Source organism: Cyanistes caeruleus, unplaced genomic scaffold (genome assembly GCF_971803275.1).
Source record: "Cyanistes caeruleus unplaced genomic scaffold, bCyaCae1.hap1.1 HAP1_SCAFFOLD_96, whole genome shotgun sequence".
Taxonomy (NCBI): Eukaryota; Metazoa; Chordata; class Aves; order Passeriformes; family Paridae; genus Cyanistes; species Cyanistes caeruleus.
This window is the reverse complement of record NW_028255898.1, coordinates 106,521-126,562: the sequence shown is the minus strand read 5'-3', so window position 1 is coordinate 126,562 and position 20,042 is coordinate 106,521.

Here is a 20,042-nt window from a genome sequence, read left to right as displayed (position 1 = left end):
CAAAATTCTAAAAAAAACCCACAAAATTCCCTAAACCTTCTCCAAACATTACAAAACTCCACAGACATCTCACAAAATGTCTACAAATTTCCACCAAATCTAAGAAAATTCCCTCAAAATTCTTCAAGTCTCCTCGAAATCCCACAAAATTCAAGAGAAATCCTCAAAATTCCAGGAAAATGCTACAAAATTCCTTGGATCTTCTCAAAACCCTACCAAACTCCAGCCACATCCCACAAAATGTCCACAAATTGCCACAAAATTCAAGAAAAATCCCACAAAATTCTTCAAGTCTCCTCAAAATCCCACAAACATCCCACAAAATCCCACAAAATTGCAGAAAAATCTCAAAAATTCCCCAAATTTACTCAAAACCCAACCATATTCCTGCAATATCCCACAAAATCTCCACAAATGTCTAGAAAATCTAAAAAAATTCCCCCACAATTCTTCAAGTCTCCTCAAAATCCCACAAACATCCCACAAAATCCCACAAAATCTCCTCAATATCCCACAAAATTCTAGAGAAATTCCACAAAATTCCCGCAACATCCCACAAAATTCCCTGAATCTTCTCAAAACCCAACCAAATTCCTGCAACATCTCACAAAATCTCCACCAATTTCCACAAAATCTAGGGAAAAATCCCACAAAATTCTTCAAGTCTCCTCCAAATCCTAGAAAAATCCCACAAAATTCCAGAAACATCCCACAAAATCTCCTCAATATCACAGAAAATTCTAGAGAAATTCCACAAAATTGCAGAAAAATGCCACAAAATTCCCTAAATCTTCTCCAAACATTACAAAATTCCAGAGACGTCTCACAAAACCTCCACCAATTTTCACATTATCAAAGAAAAATCCCACAAAATTCTGGAAAAGCCCCACACAATTCCCTAAATCTTCTGAAAACCTTACCAAATTCCTGTAACATCCCACAAAATGTCCATGAATGTCCACATCATTCAAGAAAAATCCCACAAAATTAACTAAATGTCCTCAATATCCCACAAAATTCCAGAACCATCTCACAAAAATCTCAACAAATTTCCACAAAATTCAAGAAAACTGCCACAAAATTCTTGAAAGCCCCTCAAAATTCTGGAAAATCCTCACAAAATTCCCTAAATCTTCTCCAAACATTACAAAATTCCAAAGACATCTCACAAAATCCCCACAAATTTCCACCAAATCTAAGAAAATTCCCTCAAAATTCTTCAAGTCTCCTCCAGATTCCAAGAAATTCAAGAGAAATCCTCAAAATTCCAGGAAAATGTTACAAAATTCCTTCAATCTTCTCAAAATCCTACCAAACTCCAGCAACATCCCACAAAATCTCCAACAATTTCCACCAAATCTAAGAAAATTCCCTCAAAATTCTTCAAGTCTCCTCCAAATCCCACAAACATCCCACAAACATCCCACAAAATCTCCTCAATATCCCACAAAATTCCAGGAAAATTTCCACAAAATTCCAGAAAAATCCCACAAAATTCCCTGAATCTTCTCAAAACACAACCAAATTCCTGCATCATCCTACAAAATCTCCACAAATGTCCACAAAATTCAAGAAAAATCCCACAAAAATCACTAAATTTCCTCAATATCCCACAAAATTCCACAGACATCTCACAAAATCTCCACAAATGTCCCACAAAATCTAAGAAAAATCCCTCAAAATTCTTCAAGTCTCCTCCAAATCTCACAGAATTTGAGAGAAATCCTCAAAATTCCAGGAAAATGCTACAAAATTCCTTGAATCATCTGAAAACCTGATCAAACTCCAGCCACATCCCACAAAATGTCCACAAATTCCCAAAAAATTCAAGAAAAATACCACAAAATTCTTCAAGTCTCCTCGAAATCCCACAAACATCCCACAAAATCTCCTCAATATCCCACAAAATTCTAGAGAATTTCCACAAAATTCCAGGAAAAATCCCACAAAATTCCCTCAGTCTTCTCAAAACACAACCAAATTCCTGCACCATCTCACAAAATCTCCAACAATTTCCAGAAAAATCTAAGAAAAATCCCTCAAAATTCTTCAAGTCTCCTCCAAATCGCACAAAATTCTGGAAAAGCCCCACACAATTCTCTAAATCTTCTCAAATTTCTACCAAATTCCTGCAACATCTCACAAAATCTCCACAAATGTCCACAAAATTCAAGAAAAATCCCACTAAAATCACAAAATTTCCTCAATATCCCACAAAATTCCAGAACCATCTCACAAAAATCTCAACAAATTGCCACAAAATTCAAGAAAACTCCCACAAAATTCTTGAAAGCCTCTCAAAATTCCAGAAAAATCCCACACAATTCCCACAATCTTCCCAAAACATTACAAAATACCAGACATCTCAAAAAATCTCCACACATTTCCACAAAATCTATGAAAATTCCCTCAAAATTCTTCAGGTCTCCACCAATTTCCACAAAATTCAAGAAAACTGCCACAAAATTCTTGAACAGCTCCTCAAAATTCTAAAAAAAACCCACAAAATTCCCTAAACCTTCTCCAAACATTACAAAACTCCACAGACATCTCACAAAATGTCTACAAATTTCCACCAAATCTAAGAAAATTCCCTCAAAATTCTTCAAGTCTCCTCGAAATCCCACAAAATTCAAGAGAAATCCTCAAAATTCCAGGAAAATGCTACAAAATTCCTTGGATCTTCTCAAAACCCTACCAAACTCCAGCCACATCCCACAAAATGTCCACAAATTGCCACAAAATTCAAGAAAAATCCCACAAAATTCTTCAAGTCTCCTCAAAATCCCACAAACATCCCACAAAATCCCACAAAATTGCAGAAAAATCTCAAAAATTCCCCAAATTTACTCAAAACCCAACCATATTCCTGCAATATCCCACAAAATCTCCACAAATGTCTAGAAAATCTAAAAAAATTCCCCCACAATTCTTCAAGTCTCCTCAAAATCCCACAAACATCCCACAAAATCCCACAAAATCTCCTCAATATCCCACAAAATTCTAGAGAAATTCCACAAAATTCCCGCAACATCCCACAAAATTCCCTGAATCTTCTCAAAACCCAACCAAATTCCTGCAACATCTCACAAAATCTCCACCAATTTCCACAAAATCTAGGGAAAAATCCCACAAAATTCTTCAAGTCTCCTCCAAATCCTAGAAAAATCCCACAAAATTCCAGAAACATCCCACAAAATCTCCTCAATATCACAGAAAATTCTAGAGAAATTCCACAAAATTGCAGAAAAATGCCACAAAATTCCCTAAATCTTCTCCAAACATTACAAAATTCCAGAGACGTCTCACAAAACCTCCACCAATTTTCACATTATCAAAGAAAAATCCCACAAAATTCTGGAAAAGCCCCACACAATTCCCTAAATCTTCTGAAAACCTTACCAAATTCCTGTAACATCCCACAAAATGTCCATGAATGTCCACATCATTCAAGAAAAATCCCACAAAATTAACTAAATGTCCTCAATATCCCACAAAATTCCAGAACCATCTCACAAAAATCTCAACAAATTTCCACAAAATTCAAGAAAACTGCCACAAAATTCTTGAAAGCCCCTCAAAATTCTGGAAAATCCTCACAAAATTCCCTAAATCTTCTCCAAACATTACAAAATTCCAAAGACATCTCACAAAATCCCCACAAATTTCCACCAAATCTAAGAAAATTCCCTCAAAATTCTTCAAGTCTCCTCCAGATTCCAAGAAATTCAAGAGAAATCCTCAAAATTCCAGGAAAATGTTACAAAATTCCTTCAATCTTCTCAAAATCCTACCAAACTCCAGCAACATCCCACAAAATCTCCAACAATTTCCACCAAATCTAAGAAAATTCCCTCAAAATTCTTCAAGTCTCCTCCAAATCCCACAAACATCCCACAAACATCCCACAAAATCTCCTCAATATCCCACAAAATTCCAGGAAAATTTCCACAAAATTCCAGAAAAATCCCACAAAATTCCCTGAATCTTCTCAAAACACAACCAAATTCCTGCATCATCCTACAAAATCTCCACAAATGTCCACAAAATTCAAGAAAAATCCCACAAAAATCACTAAATTTCCTCAATATCCCACAAAATTCCACAGACATCTCACAAAATCTCCACAAATGTCCCACAAAATCTAAGAAAAATCCCTCAAAATTCTTCAAGTCTCCTCCAAATCTCACAGAATTTGAGAGAAATCCTCAAAATTCCAGGAAAATGCTACAAAATTCCTTGAATCATCTGAAAACCTGATCAAACTCCAGCCACATCCCACAAAATGTCCACAAATTCCCAAAAAATTCAAGAAAAATACCACAAAATTCTTCAAGTCTCCTCGAAATCCCACAAACATCCCACAAAATCTCCTCAATATCCCACAAAATTCTAGAGAATTTCCACAAAATTCCAGGAAAAATCCCACAAAATTCCCTCAGTCTTCTCAAAACACAACCAAATTCCTGCACCATCTCACAAAATCTCCAACAATTTCCAGAAAAATCTAAGAAAAATCCCTCAAAATTCTTCAAGTCTCCTCCAAATCGCACAAAATTCTGGAAAAGCCCCACACAATTCTCTAAATCTTCTCAAATTTCTACCAAATTCCTGCAACATCTCACAAAATCTCCACAAATGTCCACAAAATTCAAGAAAAATCCCACTAAAATCACAAAATTTCCTCAATATCCCACAAAATTCCAGAACCATCTCACAAAAATCTCAACAAATTGCCACAAAATTCAAGAAAACTCCCACAAAATTCTTGAAAGCCTCTCAAAATTCCAGAAAAATCCCACACAATTCCCACAATCTTCCCAAAACATTACAAAATACCAGACATCTCAAAAAATCTCCACACATTTCCACAAAATCTATGAAAATTCCCTCAAAATTCTTCAGGTCTCCACCAATTTCCACAAAATTCAAGAAAACTGCCACAAAATTCTTGAACAGCTCCTCAAAATTCTAAAAAAAACCCACAAAATTCCCTAAACCTTCTCCAAACATTACAAAACTCCACAGACATCTCACAAAATGTCTACAAATTTCCACCAAATCTAAGAAAATTCCCTCAAAATTCTTCAAGTCTCCTCGAAATCCCACAAAATTCAAGAGAAATCCTCAAAATTCCAGGAAAATGCTACAAAATTCCTTGGATCTTCTCAAAACCCTACCAAACTCCAGCCACATCCCACAAAATGTCCACAAATTGCCACAAAATTCAAGAAAAATCCCACAAAATTCTTCAAGTCTCCTCAAAATCCCACAAACATCCCACAAAATCCCACAAAATTGCAGAAAAATCTCAAAAATTCCCCAAATTTACTCAAAACCCAACCATATTCCTGCAATATCCCACAAAATCTCCACAAATGTCTAGAAAATCTAAAAAAATTCCCCCACAATTCTTCAAGTCTCCTCAAAATCCCACAAACATCCCACAAAATCCCACAAAATCTCCTCAATATCCCACAAAATTCTAGAGAAATTCCACAAAATTCCCGCAACATCCCACAAAATTCCCTGAATCTTCTCAAAACCCAACCAAATTCCTGCAACATCTCACAAAATCTCCACCAATTTCCACAAAATCTAGGGAAAAATCCCACAAAATTCTTCAAGTCTCCTCCAAATCCTAGAAAAATCCCACAAAATTCCAGAAACATCCCACAAAATCTCCTCAATATCACAGAAAATTCTAGAGAAATTCCACAAAATTGCAGAAAAATGCCACAAAATTCCCTAAATCTTCTCCAAACATTACAAAATTCCAGAGACGTCTCACAAAACCTCCACCAATTTTCACATTATCAAAGAAAAATCCCACAAAATTCTGGAAAAGCCCCACACAATTCCCTAAATCTTCTGAAAACCTTACCAAATTCCTGTAACATCCCACAAAATGTCCATGAATGTCCACATAATTCAAGAAAAATCCCACAAAATTAACTAAATGTCCTCAATATCCCACAAAATTCCAGAACCATCTCACAAAAATCTCAACAAATTTCCACAAAATTCAAGAAAACTGCCACAAAATTCTTGAAAGCCCCTCAAAATTCTGGAAAATCCTCACAAAATTCCCTAAATCTTCTCCAAACATTACAAAATTCCAAAGACATCTCACAAAATCCCCACAAATTTCCACCAAATCTAAGAAAATTCCCTCAAAATTCTTCAAGTCTCCTCCAGATTCCAAGAAATTCAAGAGAAATCCTCAAAATTCCAGGAAAATGTTACAAAATTCCTTCAATCTTCTCAAAATCCTACCAAACTCCAGCAACATCCCACAAAATCTCCAACAATTTCCACCAAATCTAAGAAAATTCCCTCAAAATTCTTCAAGTCTCCTCCAAATCCCACAAACATCCCACAAACATCCCACAAAATCTCCTCAATATCCCACAAAATTCCAGGAAAATTTCCACAAAAATCCCACAAAATTCCCTGAATCTTCTCAAAACACAACCAAATTCCTGCATCATCCTACAAAATCTCCACAAATGTCCACAAAATTCAAGAAAAATCCCACAAAAATCACTAAATTTCCTCAATATCCCACAAAATTCCACAGACATCTCACAAAATCTCCACAAATGTCCCACAAAATCTAAGAAAAATCCCTCAAAATTCTTCAAGTCTCCTCCAAATCTCACAGAATTTGAGAGAAATCCTCAAAATTCCAGGAAAATGCTACAAAATTCCTTGAATCATCTGAAAACCTGATCAAACTCCAGCCACATCCCACAAAATGTCCACAAATTCCCAAAAAATTCAAGAAAAATACCACAAAATTCTTCAAGTCTCCTCGAAATCCCACAAACATCCCACAAAATCTCCTCAATATCCCACAAAATTCTAGAGAATTTCCACAAAATTCCAGGAAAAATCCCACAAAATTCCCTCAGTCTTCTCAAAACACAACCAAATTCCTGCACCATCTCACAAAATCTCCAACAATTTCCAGAAAAATCTAAGAAAAATCCCTCAAAATTCTTCAAGTCTCCTCCAAATCGCACAAAATTCTGGAAAAGCCCCACACAATTCTCTAAATCTTCTCAAATTTCTACCAAATTCCTGCAACATCTCACAAAATCTCCACAAATGTCCACAAAATTCAAGAAAAATCCCACTAAAATCACAAAATTTCCTCAATATCCCACAAAATTCCAGAACCATCTCACAAAAATCTCAACAAATTGCCACAAAATTCAAGAAAACTCCCACAAAATTCTTGAAAGCCTCTCAAAATTCCAGAAAAATCCCACACAATTCCCACAATCTTCCCAAAACATTACAAAATACCAGACATCTCAAAAAATCTCCACACATTTCCACAAAATCTATGAAAATTCCCTCAAAATTCTTCAGGTCTCCACCAATTTCCACAAAATTCAAGAAAACTGCCACAAAATTCTTGAACAGCTCCTCAAAATTCTAAAAAAAACCCACAAAATTCCCTAAACCTTCTCCAAACATTACAAAACTCCACAGACATCTCACAAAATGTCTACAAATTTCCACCAAATCTAAGAAAATTCCCTCAAAATTCTTCAAGTCTCCTCGAAATCCCACAAAATTCAAGAGAAATCCTCAAAATTCCAGGAAAATGGTTTAAAATTCCTTGGATCTTCTCAAAACCCTACCAAACTCCAGCCACATCCCACAAAATGTCCACAAATTGCCACAAAATTCAAGAAAAATCCCACAAAATTCTTCAAGTCTCCTCAAAATCCCACAAACATCCCACAAAATCCCACAAAATTGCAGAAAAATCTCAAAAATTCCCCAAATTTACTCAAAACCCAACCATATTCCTGCAATATCCCACAAAATCTCCACAAATGTCTAGAAAATCTAAAAAAATTCCCCCACAATTCTTCAAGTCTCCTCAAAATCCCACAAACATCCCACAAAATCCCACAAAATCTCCTCAATATCCCACAAAATTCTAGAGAAATTCCACAAAATTCCCGCAACATCCCACAAAATTCCCTGAATCTTCTCAAAACCCAACCAAATTCCTGCAACATCTCACAAAATCTCCACCAATTTCCACAAAATCTAGGGAAAAATCCCACAAAATTCTTCAAGTCTCCTCCAAATCCTAGAAAAATCCCACAAAATTCCAGAAACATCCCACAAAATCTCCTCAATATCACAGAAAATTCTAGAGAAATTCCACAAAATTGCAGAAAAATGCCACAAAATTCCCTAAATCTTCTCCAAACATTACAAAATTCCAGAGACGTCTCACAAAACCTCCACCAATTTTCACATTATCAAAGAAAAATCCCACAAAATTCTGGAAAAGCCCCACACAATTCCCTAAATCTTCTGAAAACCTTACCAAATTCCTGTAACATCCCACAAAATGTCCATGAATGTCCACATAATTCAAGAAAAATCCCACAAAATTAACTAAATGTCCTCAATATCCCACAAAATTCCAGAACCATCTCACAAAAATCTCAACAAATTTCCACAAAATTCAAGAAAACTGCCACAAAATTCTTGAAAGCCCCTCAAAATTCTGGAAAATCCTCACAAAATTCCCTAAATCTTCTCCAAACATTACAAAATTCCAAAGACATCTCACAAAATCCCCACAAATTTCCACCAAATCTAAGAAAATTCCCTCAAAATTCTTCAAGTCTCCTCCAGATTCCAAGAAATTCAAGAGAAATCCTCAAAATTCCAGGAAAATGTTACAAAATTCCTTCAATCTTCTCAAAATCCTACCAAACTCCAGCAACATCCCACAAAATCTCCAACAATTTCCACCAAATCTAAGAAAATTCCCTCAAAATTCTTCAAGTCTCCTCCAAATCCCACAAACATCCCACAAACATCCCACAAAATCTCCTCAATATCCCACAAAATTCCAGGAAAATTTCCACAAAATTCCAGAAAAATCCCACAAAATTCCCTGAATCTTCTCAAAACACAACCAAATTCCTGCATCATCCTACAAAATCTCCACAAATGTCCACAAAATTCAAGAAAAATCCCACAAAAATCACTAAATTTCCTCAATATCCCACAAAATTCCACAGACATCTCACAAAATCTCCACAAATGTCCCACAAAATCTAAGAAAAATCCCTCAAAATTCTTCAAGTCTCCTCCAAATCTCACAGAATTTGAGAGAAATCCTCAAAATTCCAGGAAAATGCTACAAAATTCCTTGAATCATCTGAAAACCTGATCAAACTCCAGCCACATCCCACAAAATGTCCACAAATTCCCAAAAAATTCAAGAAAAATACCACAAAATTCTTCAAGTCTCCTCGAAATCCCACAAACATCCCACAAAATCTCCTCAATATCCCACAAAATTCTAGAGAATTTCCACAAAATTCCAGGAAAAATCCCACAAAATTCCCTCAGTCTTCTCAAAACACAACCAAATTCCTGCACCATCTCACAAAATCTCCAACAATTTCCAGAAAAATCTAAGAAAAATCCCTCAAAATTCTTCAAGTCTCCTCCAAATCGCACAAAATTCTGGAAAAGCCCCACACAATTCTCTAAATCTTCTCAAATTTCTACCAAATTCCTGCAACATCTCACAAAATCTCCACAAATGTCCACAAAATTCAAGAAAAATCCCACTAAAATCACAAAATTTCCTCAATATCCCACAAAATTCCAGAACCATCTCACAAAAATCTCAACAAATTGCCACAAAATTCAAGAAAACTCCCACAAAATTCTTGAAAGCCTCTCAAAATTCCAGAAAAATCCCACACAATTCCCACAATCTTCCCAAAACATTACAAAATACCAGACATCTCAAAAAATCTCCACACATTTCCACAAAATCTATGAAAATTCCCTCAAAATTCTTCAGGTCTCCACCAATTTCCACAAAATTCAAGAAAACTGCCACAAAATTCTTGAACAGCTCCTCAAAATTCTAAAAAAAACCCACAAAATTCCCTAAACCTTCTCCAAACATTACAAAACTCCACAGACATCTCACAAAATGTCTACAAATTTCCACCAAATCTAAGAAAATTCCCTCAAAATTCTTCAAGTCTCCTCGAAATCCCACAAAATTCAAGAGAAATCCTCAAAATTCCAGGAAAATGGTTTAAAATTCCTTGGATCTTCTCAAAACCCTACCAAACTCCAGCCACATCCCACAAAATGTCCACAAATGTCCACAAAATTCAAGAAAAATCCCACAAAATTCTTCAAGTCTCCTCAAAATCCCACAAACATCCCACAAAATCCCACAAAATTGCAGAAAAATCTCAAAAATTCCCCAAATTTACTCAAAACCCAACCATATTCCTGCAATATCCCACAAAATCTCCACAAATGTCTAGAAAATCTAAAAAAATTCCCCCACAATTCTTCAAGTCTCCTCAAAATCCCACAAACATCCCACAAAATCCCACAAAATCTCCTCAATATCCCACAAAATTCTAGAGAAATTCCACAAAATTCCCGCAACATCCCACAAAATTCCCTGAATCTTCTCAAAACCCAACCAAATTCCTGCAACATCTCACAAAATCTCCACCAATTTCCACAAAATCTAGGGAAAAATCCCACAAAATTCTTCAAGTCTCCTCCAAATCCTAGAAAAATCCCACAAAATTCCAGAAACATCCCACAAAATCTCCTCAATATCACAGAAAATTCTAGAGAAATTCCACAAAATTGCAGAAAAATGCCACAAAATTCCCTAAATCTTCTCCAAACATTACAAAATTCCAGAGACGTCTCACAAAACCTCCACCAATTTTCACATTATCAAAGAAAAATCCCACAAAATTCTGGAAAAGCCCCACACAATTCCCTAAATCTTCTGAAAACCTTACCAAATTCCTGTAACATCCCACAAAATGTCCATGAATGTCCACATAATTCAAGAAAAATCCCACAAAATTAACTAAATGTCCTCAATATCCCACAAAATTCCAGAACCATCTCACAAAAATCTCAACAAATTTCCACAAAATTCAAGAAAACTGCCACAAAATTCTTGAAAGCCCCTCAAAATTCTGGAAAATCCTCACAAAATTCCCTAAATCTTCTCCAAACATTACAAAATTCCAAAGACATCTCACAAAATCCCCACAAATTTCCACCAAATCTAAGAAAATTCCCTCAAAATTCTTCAAGTCTCCTCCAAATCCCACAAACATCCCACAAACATCCCACAAAATCTCCTCAATATCCCACAAAATTCCAGGAAAATTTCCACAAAAATCCCACAAAATTCCCTGAATCTTCTCAAAACACAACCAAATTCCTGCATCATCCTACAAAATCTCCACAAATGTCCACAAAATTCAAGAAAAATCCCACAAAAATCACTAAATTTCCTCAATATCCCACAAAATTCCACAGACATCTCACAAAATCTCCATAAATGTCCCACAAAATCTAAGAAAATTCCCTCAAAATTCTTCAAGTCTCCTCCAAATCTCACAGAATTTGAGAGAAATCCTCAAAATTCCAGGAAAATGCTACAAAATTCCTTGAATCATCTGAAAACCTGATCAAACTCCAGCCACATCCCACAAAATGTCCACAAATTCCCAAAAAATTCAAGAAAAATACCACAAAATTCTTCAAGTCTCCTCGAAATCCCACAAACATCCCACAAAATCTCCTCAATATCCCACAAAATTCTAGAGAATTTCCACAAAATTCCAGGAAAAATCCCACAAAATTCCCTCAGTCTTCTCAAAACACAACCAAATTCCTGCACCATCTCACAAAATCTCCAACAATTTCCAGAAAAATCTAAGAAAAATCCCTCAAAATTCTTCAAGTCTCCTCCAAATCGCACAAAATTCTGGAAAAGCCCCACACAATTCTCTAAATCTTCTCAAATTTCTACCAAATTCCTGCAACATCTCACAAAATCTCCACAAATGTCCACAAAATTCAAGAAAAATCCCACTAAAATCACAAAATTTCCTCAATATCCCACAAAATTCCAGAACCATCTCACAAAAATCTCAACAAATTGCCACAAAATTCAAGAAAACTCCCACAAAATTCTTGAAAGCCTCTCAAAATTCCAGAAAAATCCCACACAATTCCCACAATCTTCCCAAAACATTACAAAATACCAGACATCTCAAAAAATCTCCACACATTTCCACAAAATCTATGAAAATTCCCTCAAAATTCTTCAGGTCTCCACCAATTTCCACAAAATTCAAGAAAACTGCCACAAAATTCTTGAACAGCTCCTCAAAATTCTAAAAAAAACCCACAAAATTCCCTAAACCTTCTCCAAACATTACAAAACTCCACAGACATCTCACAAAATGTCTACAAATTTCCACCAAATCTAAGAAAATTCCCTCAAAATTCTTCAAGTCTCCTCGAAATCCCACAAAATTCAAGAGAAATCCTCAAAATTCCAGGAAAATGGTTTAAAATTCCTTGGATCTTCTCAAAACCCTACCAAACTCCAGCCACATCCCACAAAATGTCCACAAATTGCCACAAAATTCAAGAAAAATCCCACAAAATTCTTCAAGTCTCCTCAAAATCCCACAAACATCCCACAAAATCCCACAAAATTGCAGAAAAATCTCAAAAATTCCCCAAATTTACTCAAAACCCAACCATATTCCTGCAATATCCCACAAAATCTCCACAAATGTCTAGAAAATCTAAAAAAATTCCCCCACAATTCTTCAAGTCTCCTCAAAATCCCACAAACATCCCACAAAATCCCACAAAATCTCCTCAATATCCCACAAAATTCTAGAGAAATTCCACAAAATTCCCGCAACATCCCACAAAATTCCCTGAATCTTCTCAAAACCCAACCAAATTCCTGCAACATCTCACAAAATCTCCACCAATTTCCACAAAATCTAGGGAAAAATCCCACAAAATTCTTCAAGTCTCCTCCAAATCCTAGAAAAATCCCACAAAATTCCAGAAACATCCCACAAAATCTCCTCAATATCACAGAAAATTCTAGAGAAATTCCACAAAATTGCAGAAAAATGCCACAAAATTCCCTAAATCTTCTCCAAACATTACAAAATTCCAGAGACGTCTCACAAAACCTCCACCAATTTTCACATTATCAAAGAAAAATCCCACAAAATTCTGGAAAAGCCCCACACAATTCCCTAAATCTTCTGAAAACCTTACCAAATTCCTGTAACATCCCACAAAATGTCCACGAATGTCCACATAATTCAAGAAAAATCCCACAAAATTAACTAAATGTCCTCAATATCCCACAAAATTCCAGAACCATCTCACAAAAATCTCAACAAATTTCCACAAAAGTCAAGAAAACTGCCACAAAATTCTTGAAAGCCCCTCAAAATTCTGGAAAATCCTCACAAAATTCCCTAAATCTTCTCCAAACATTACAAAATTCCAAAGACATCTCACAAAATCCCCACAAATTTCCACCAAATCTAAGAAAATTCCCTCAAAATTCTTCAAGTCTCCTCCAAATCCCACAAACATCCCACAAACATCCCACAAAATCTCCTCAATATCCCACAAAATTCCAGGAAAATTTCCACAAAAATCCCACAAAATTCCCTGAATCTTCTCAAAACACAACCAAATTCCTGCATCATCCTACAAAATCTCCACAAATGTCCACAAAATTCAAGAAAAATCCCACAAAAATCACTAAATTTCCTCAATATCCCACAAAATTCCACAGACATCTCACAAAATCTCCATAAATGTCCCACAAAATCTAAGAAAATTCCCTCAAAATTCTTCAAGTCTCCTCCAAATCTCACAGAATTTGAGAGAAATCCTCAAAATTCCAGGAAAATGCTACAAAATTCCTTGAATCATCTGAAAACCTGATCAAACTCCAGCCACATCCCACAAAATGTCCACAAATTCCCAAAAAATTCAAGAAAAATACCACAAAATTCTTCAAGTCTCCTCGAAATCCCACAAACATCCCACAAAATCTCCTCAATATCCCACAAAATTCTAGAGAATTTCCACAAAATTCCAGGAAAAATCCCACAAAATTCCCTCAGTCTTCTCAAAACACAACCAAATTCCTGCACCATCTCACAAAATCTCCAACAATTTCCAGAAAAATCTAAGAAAAATCCCTCAAAATTCTTCAAGTCTCCTCCAAATCGCACAAAATTCTGGAAAAGCCCCACACAATTCTCTAAATCTTCTCAAATTTCTACCAAATTCCTGCAACATCTCACAAAATCTCCACAAATGTCCACAAAATTCAAGAAAAATCCCACTAAAATCACAAAATTTCCTCAATATCCCACAAAATTCCAGAACCATCTCACAAAAATCTCAACAAATTGCCACAAAATTCAAGAAAACTCCCACAAAATTCTTGAAAGCCTCTCAAAATTCCAGAAAAATCCCACACAATTCCCACAATCTTCCCAAAACATTACAAAATACCAGACATCTCAAAAAATCTCCACACATTTCCACAAAATCTATGAAAATTCCCTCAAAATTCTTCAGGTCTCCACCAATTTCCACAAAATTCAAGAAAACTGCCACAAAATTCTTGAACAGCTCCTCAAAATTCTAAAAAAAACCCACAAAATTCCCTAAACCTTCTCCAAACATTACAAAACTCCACAGACATCTCACAAAATGTCTACAAATTTCCACCAAATCTAAGAAAATTCCCTCAAAATTCTTCAAGTCTCCTCGAAATCCCACAAAATTCAAGAGAAATCCTCAAAATTCCAGGAAAATGGTTTAAAATTCCTTGGATCTTCTCAAAACCCTACCAAACTCCAGCCACATCCCACAAAATGTCCACAAATTGCCACAAAATTCAAGAAAAATCCCACAAAATTCTTCAAGTCTCCTCAAAATCCCACAAACATCCCACAAAATCCCACAAAATTGCAGAAAAATCTCAAAAATTCCCCAAATTTACTCAAAACCCAACCATATTCCTGCAATATCCCACAAAATCTCCACAAATGTCTAGAAAATCTAAAAAAATTCCCCCACAATTCTTCAAGTCTCCTCAAAATCCCACAAACATCCCACAAAATCCCACAAAATCTCCTCAATATCCCACAAAATTCTAGAGAAATTCCACAAAATTCCCGCAACATCCCACAAAATTCCCTGAATCTTCTCAAAACCCAACCAAATTCCTGCAACATCTCACAAAATCTCCACCAATTTCCACAAAATCTAGGGAAAAATCCCACAAAATTCTTCAAGTCTCCTCCAAATCCTAGAAAAATCCCACAAAATTCCAGAAACATCCCACAAAATCTCCTCAATATCACAGAAAATTCTAGAGAAATTCCACAAAATTGCAGAAAAATGCCACAAAATTCCCTAAATCTTCTCCAAACATTACAAAATTCCAGAGACGTCTCACAAAACCTCCACCAATTTTCACATTATCAAAGAAAAATCCCACAAAATTCTGGAAAAGCCCCACACAATTCCCTAAATCTTCTGAAAACCTTACCAAATTCCTGTAACATCCCACAAAATGTCCACGAATGTCCACATAATTCAAGAAAAATCCCACAAAATTAACTAAATGTCCTCAATATCCCACAAAATTCCAGAACCATCTCACAAAAATCTCAACAAATTTCCACAAAAGTCAAGAAAACTGCCACAAAATTCTTGAAAGCCCCTCAAAATTCTGGAAAATCCTCACAAAATTCCCTAAATCTTCTCCAAACATTACAAAATTCCAAAGACATCTCACAAAATCCCCACAAATTTCCACCAAATCTAAGAAAATTCCCTCAAAATTCTTCAAGTCTCCTCCAGATTCCAAGAAATTCAAGAGAAATCCTCAAAATTCCAGGAAAATGTTACAAAATTCCTTCAATCTTCTCAAAATCCTACCAAACTCCAGCAACATCCCACAAAATATCCAACAATTTCCACCAAATCTACGAAAATTCCCTCAAAATTCTTCAGGTCTCCACCAATTTCCACAAAATTCAAGAAAACTCCCACAAAATTCTTGAAAGCCCCTCAAAATTCTGGAAAATCCTCACAAAATTCCCTAAATCTTCTCCAAACATTACAAAATTCCAAAGACATCTCACAAAATCCCCACAAATTTCCACCAAATCTAAGAAAAATCCCTCAAAATTCTTCAAGTCTTCTCCAAATCTCACAGAATTTGAGAGAAATCCTCAAAATTCCAGGAAAATGCTACAAAATTCCTTGAATCATCTGAAAACCTGACCAAACTCCAGCCACATCCCACAAAATGTCCACAAATTGCCACAAAATTCAAGAAAAATACCTCAAAATTCCCTCAATCTTCTCAAAATCCCACAAACATCTCACAAAATCTCCTCAATATCCCACAAAATTCTAGAGAAATTCCACAAAATTCCAGGAAAAATCCCACAAAATTCCCTCAATCTTCTCAAAACACAACCAAATTCCTGCACCATCTCACAAAATCTCCAACAATTTCCAGAAAAATCTAAGAAAAATCCCTCAAAATTCTTCAAGTCTCCTCCAAATCGCACAAAATTCTGGAAAAGCCCCACACAATTCTCTAAATCTTCTCAAATTTCTACCAAATTCCTGCAACATCTCACAAAATCTCCACAAATGTCCACAAAATTCAAGAAAAATCCCACTAAAATCACAAAATTTCCTCAATATCCCACAAAATTCCAGAACCATCTCACAAAAATCTCAACAAATTGCCACAAAATTCAAGAAAACTCCCACAAAATTCTTGAAAGCCTCTCAAAATTCCAGAAAAATCCCACACAATTCCCACAATCTTCCCAAAACATTACAAAATACCAGACATCTCAAAAAATCTCCACACATTTCCACAAAATCTATGAAAATTCCCTCAAAATTCTTCAGGTCTCCACCAATTTCCACAAAATTCAAGAAAACTGCCACAAAATTCTTGAACAGCTCCTCAAAATTCTAAAAAAAACCCACAAAATTCCCTAAACCTTCTCCAAACATTACAAAACTCCACAGACATCTCACAAAATGTCTACAAATTTCCACCAAATCTAAGAAAATTCCCTCAAAATTCTTCAAGTCTCCTCGAAATCCCACAAAATTCAAGAGAAATCCTCAAAATTCCAGGAAAATGGTTTAAAATTCCTTGGATCTTCTCAAAACCCTACCAAACTCCAGCCACATCCCACAAAATGTCCACAAATTGCCACAAAATTCAAGAAAAATCCCACAAAATTCTTCAAGTCTCCTCAAAATCCCACAAACATCCCACAAAATCCCACAAAATTGCAGAAAAATCTCAAAAATTCCCCAAATTTACTCAAAACCCAACCATATTCCTGCAATATCCCACAAAATCTCCACAAATGTCTAGAAAATCTAAAAAAATTCCCCCACAATTCTTCAAGTCTCCTCAAAATCCCACAAACATCCCACAAAATCCCACAAAATCTCCTCAATATCCCACAAAATTCTAGAGAAATTCCACAAAATTCCCGCAACATCCCACAAAATTCCCTGAATCTTCTCAAAACCCAACCAAATTCCTGCAACATCTCACAAAATCTCCACCAATTTCCACAAAATCTAGGGAAAAATCCCACAAAATTCTTCAAGTCTCCTCCAAATCCTAGAAAAATCCCACAAAATTCCAGAAACATCCCACAAAATCTCCTCAATATCACAGAAAATTCTAGAGAAATTCCACAAAATTGCAGAAAAATGCCACAAAATTCCCTAAATCTTCTCCAAACATTACAAAATTCCAGAGACGTCTCACAAAACCTCCACCAATTTTCACATTATCAAAGAAAAATCCCACAAAATTCTGGAAAAGCCCCACACAATTCCCTAAATCTTCTGAAAACCTTACCAAATTCCTGTAACATCCCACAAAATGTCCACGAATGTCCACATCATTCAAGAAAAATCCCACAAAATTAACTAAATGTCCTCAATATCCCACAAAATTCCAGAACCATCTCACAAAAATCTCAACAAATTTCCACAAAAGTCAAGAAAACTGCCACAAAATTCTTGAAAGCCCCTCAAAATTCTGGAAAATCCTCACAAAATTCCCTAAATCTTCTCCAAACATTACAAAATTCCAAAGACATCTCACAAAATCCCCACAAATTTCCACCAAATCTAAGAAAATTCCCTCAAAATTCTTCAAGTCTCCTCCAGATTCCAAGAAATTCAAGAGAAATCCTCAAAATTCCAGGAAAATGTTACAAAATTCCTTCAATCTTCTCAAAATCCTACCAAACTCCAGCAACATCCCACAAAATCTCCAACAATTTCCACCAAATCTAAGAAAATTCCCTCAAAATTCTTCAAGTCTCCTCCAAATCCCACAAACATCCCACAAACATCCCACAAAATCTCCTCAATATCCCACAAAATTCCAGGAAAATTTCCACAAAAATCCCACAAAATTCCCTGAATCTTCTCAAAACACAACCAAATTCCTGCATCATCCTACAAAATCTCCACAAATGTCCACAAAATTCAAGAAAAATCCCACAAAAATCACTAAATTTCCTCAATATCCCACAAAATTCCACAGACATCTCACAAAATCTCCACAAATGTCCCACAAAATCTAAGAAAAATCCCTCAAAATTCTTCAAGTCTCCTCCAAATCTCACAGAATTTGAGAGAAATCCTCAAAATTCCAGGAAAATGCTACAAAATTCCTTGAATCATCTGAAAACCTGATCAAACTCCAGCCACATCCCACAAAATGTCCACAAATTCCCAAAAAATTCAAGAAAAATACCACAAAATTCTTCAAGTCTCCTCGAAATCCCACAAACATCCCACAAAATCTCCTCAATATCCCACAAAATTCTAGAGAATTTCCACAAAATTCCAGGAAAAATCCCACAAAATTCCCTCAGTCTTCTCAAAACACAACCAAATTCCTGCACCATCTCACAAAATCTCCAACAATTTCCAGAAAAATCTAAGAAAAATCCCTCAAAATTCTTCAAGTCTCCTCCAAATCGCACAAAATTCTGGAAAAGCCCCACACAATTCTCTAAATCTTCTCAAATTTCTACCAAATTCCTGCAACATCTCACAAAATCTCCACAAATGTCCACAAAATTCAAGAAAAATCCCACTAAAATCACAAAATTTCCTCAATATCCCACAAAATTCCAGAACCATCTCACAAAAATCTCAACAAATTGCCACAAAATTCAAGAAAACTCCCACAAAATTCTTGAAAGCCTCTCAAAATTCCAGAAAAATCCCACACAATTCCCACAATCTTCCCAAAACATTACAAAATACCAGACATCTCAAAAAATCTCCACACATTTCCACAAAATCTATGAAAATTCCCTCAAAATTCTTCAGGTCTCCACCAATTTCCACAAAATTCAAGAAAACTGCCACAAAATTCTTGAACAGCTCCTCAAAATTCTAAAAAAAACCCACAAAATTCCCTAAACCTTCTCCAAACATTACAAAACTCCACAGACATCTCACAAAATGTCTACAAATTTCCACCAAATCTAAGAAAATTCCCTCAAAATTCTTCAAGTCTCCTCGAAATCCCACAAAATTCAAGAGAAATCCTCAAAATTCCAGGAAAATGGTTTAAAATTCCTTGGATCTTCTCAAAACCCTACCAAACTCCAGCCACATCCCACAAAATGTCCACAAATTGCCACAAAATTCAAGAAAAATCCCACAAAATTCTTCAAGTCTCCTCAAAATCCCACAAACATCCCACAAAATCCCACAAAATTGCAGAAAAATCTCAAAAATTCCCCAAATTTACTCAAAACCCAACCATATTCCTGCAATATCCCACAAAATCTCCACAAATGTCTAGAAAATCTAAAAAAATTCCCCCACAATTCTTCAAGTCTCCTCAAAATCCCACAAACATCCCACAAAATCCCACAAAATCTCCTCAATATCCCACAAAATTCTAGAGAAATTCCACAAAATTCCCGCAACATCCCACAAAATTCCCTGAATCTTCTCAAAACCCAACCAAATTCCTGCAACATCTCACAAAATCTCCACCAATTTCCACAAAATCTAGGGAAAAATCCCACAAAATTCTTCAAGTCTCCTCC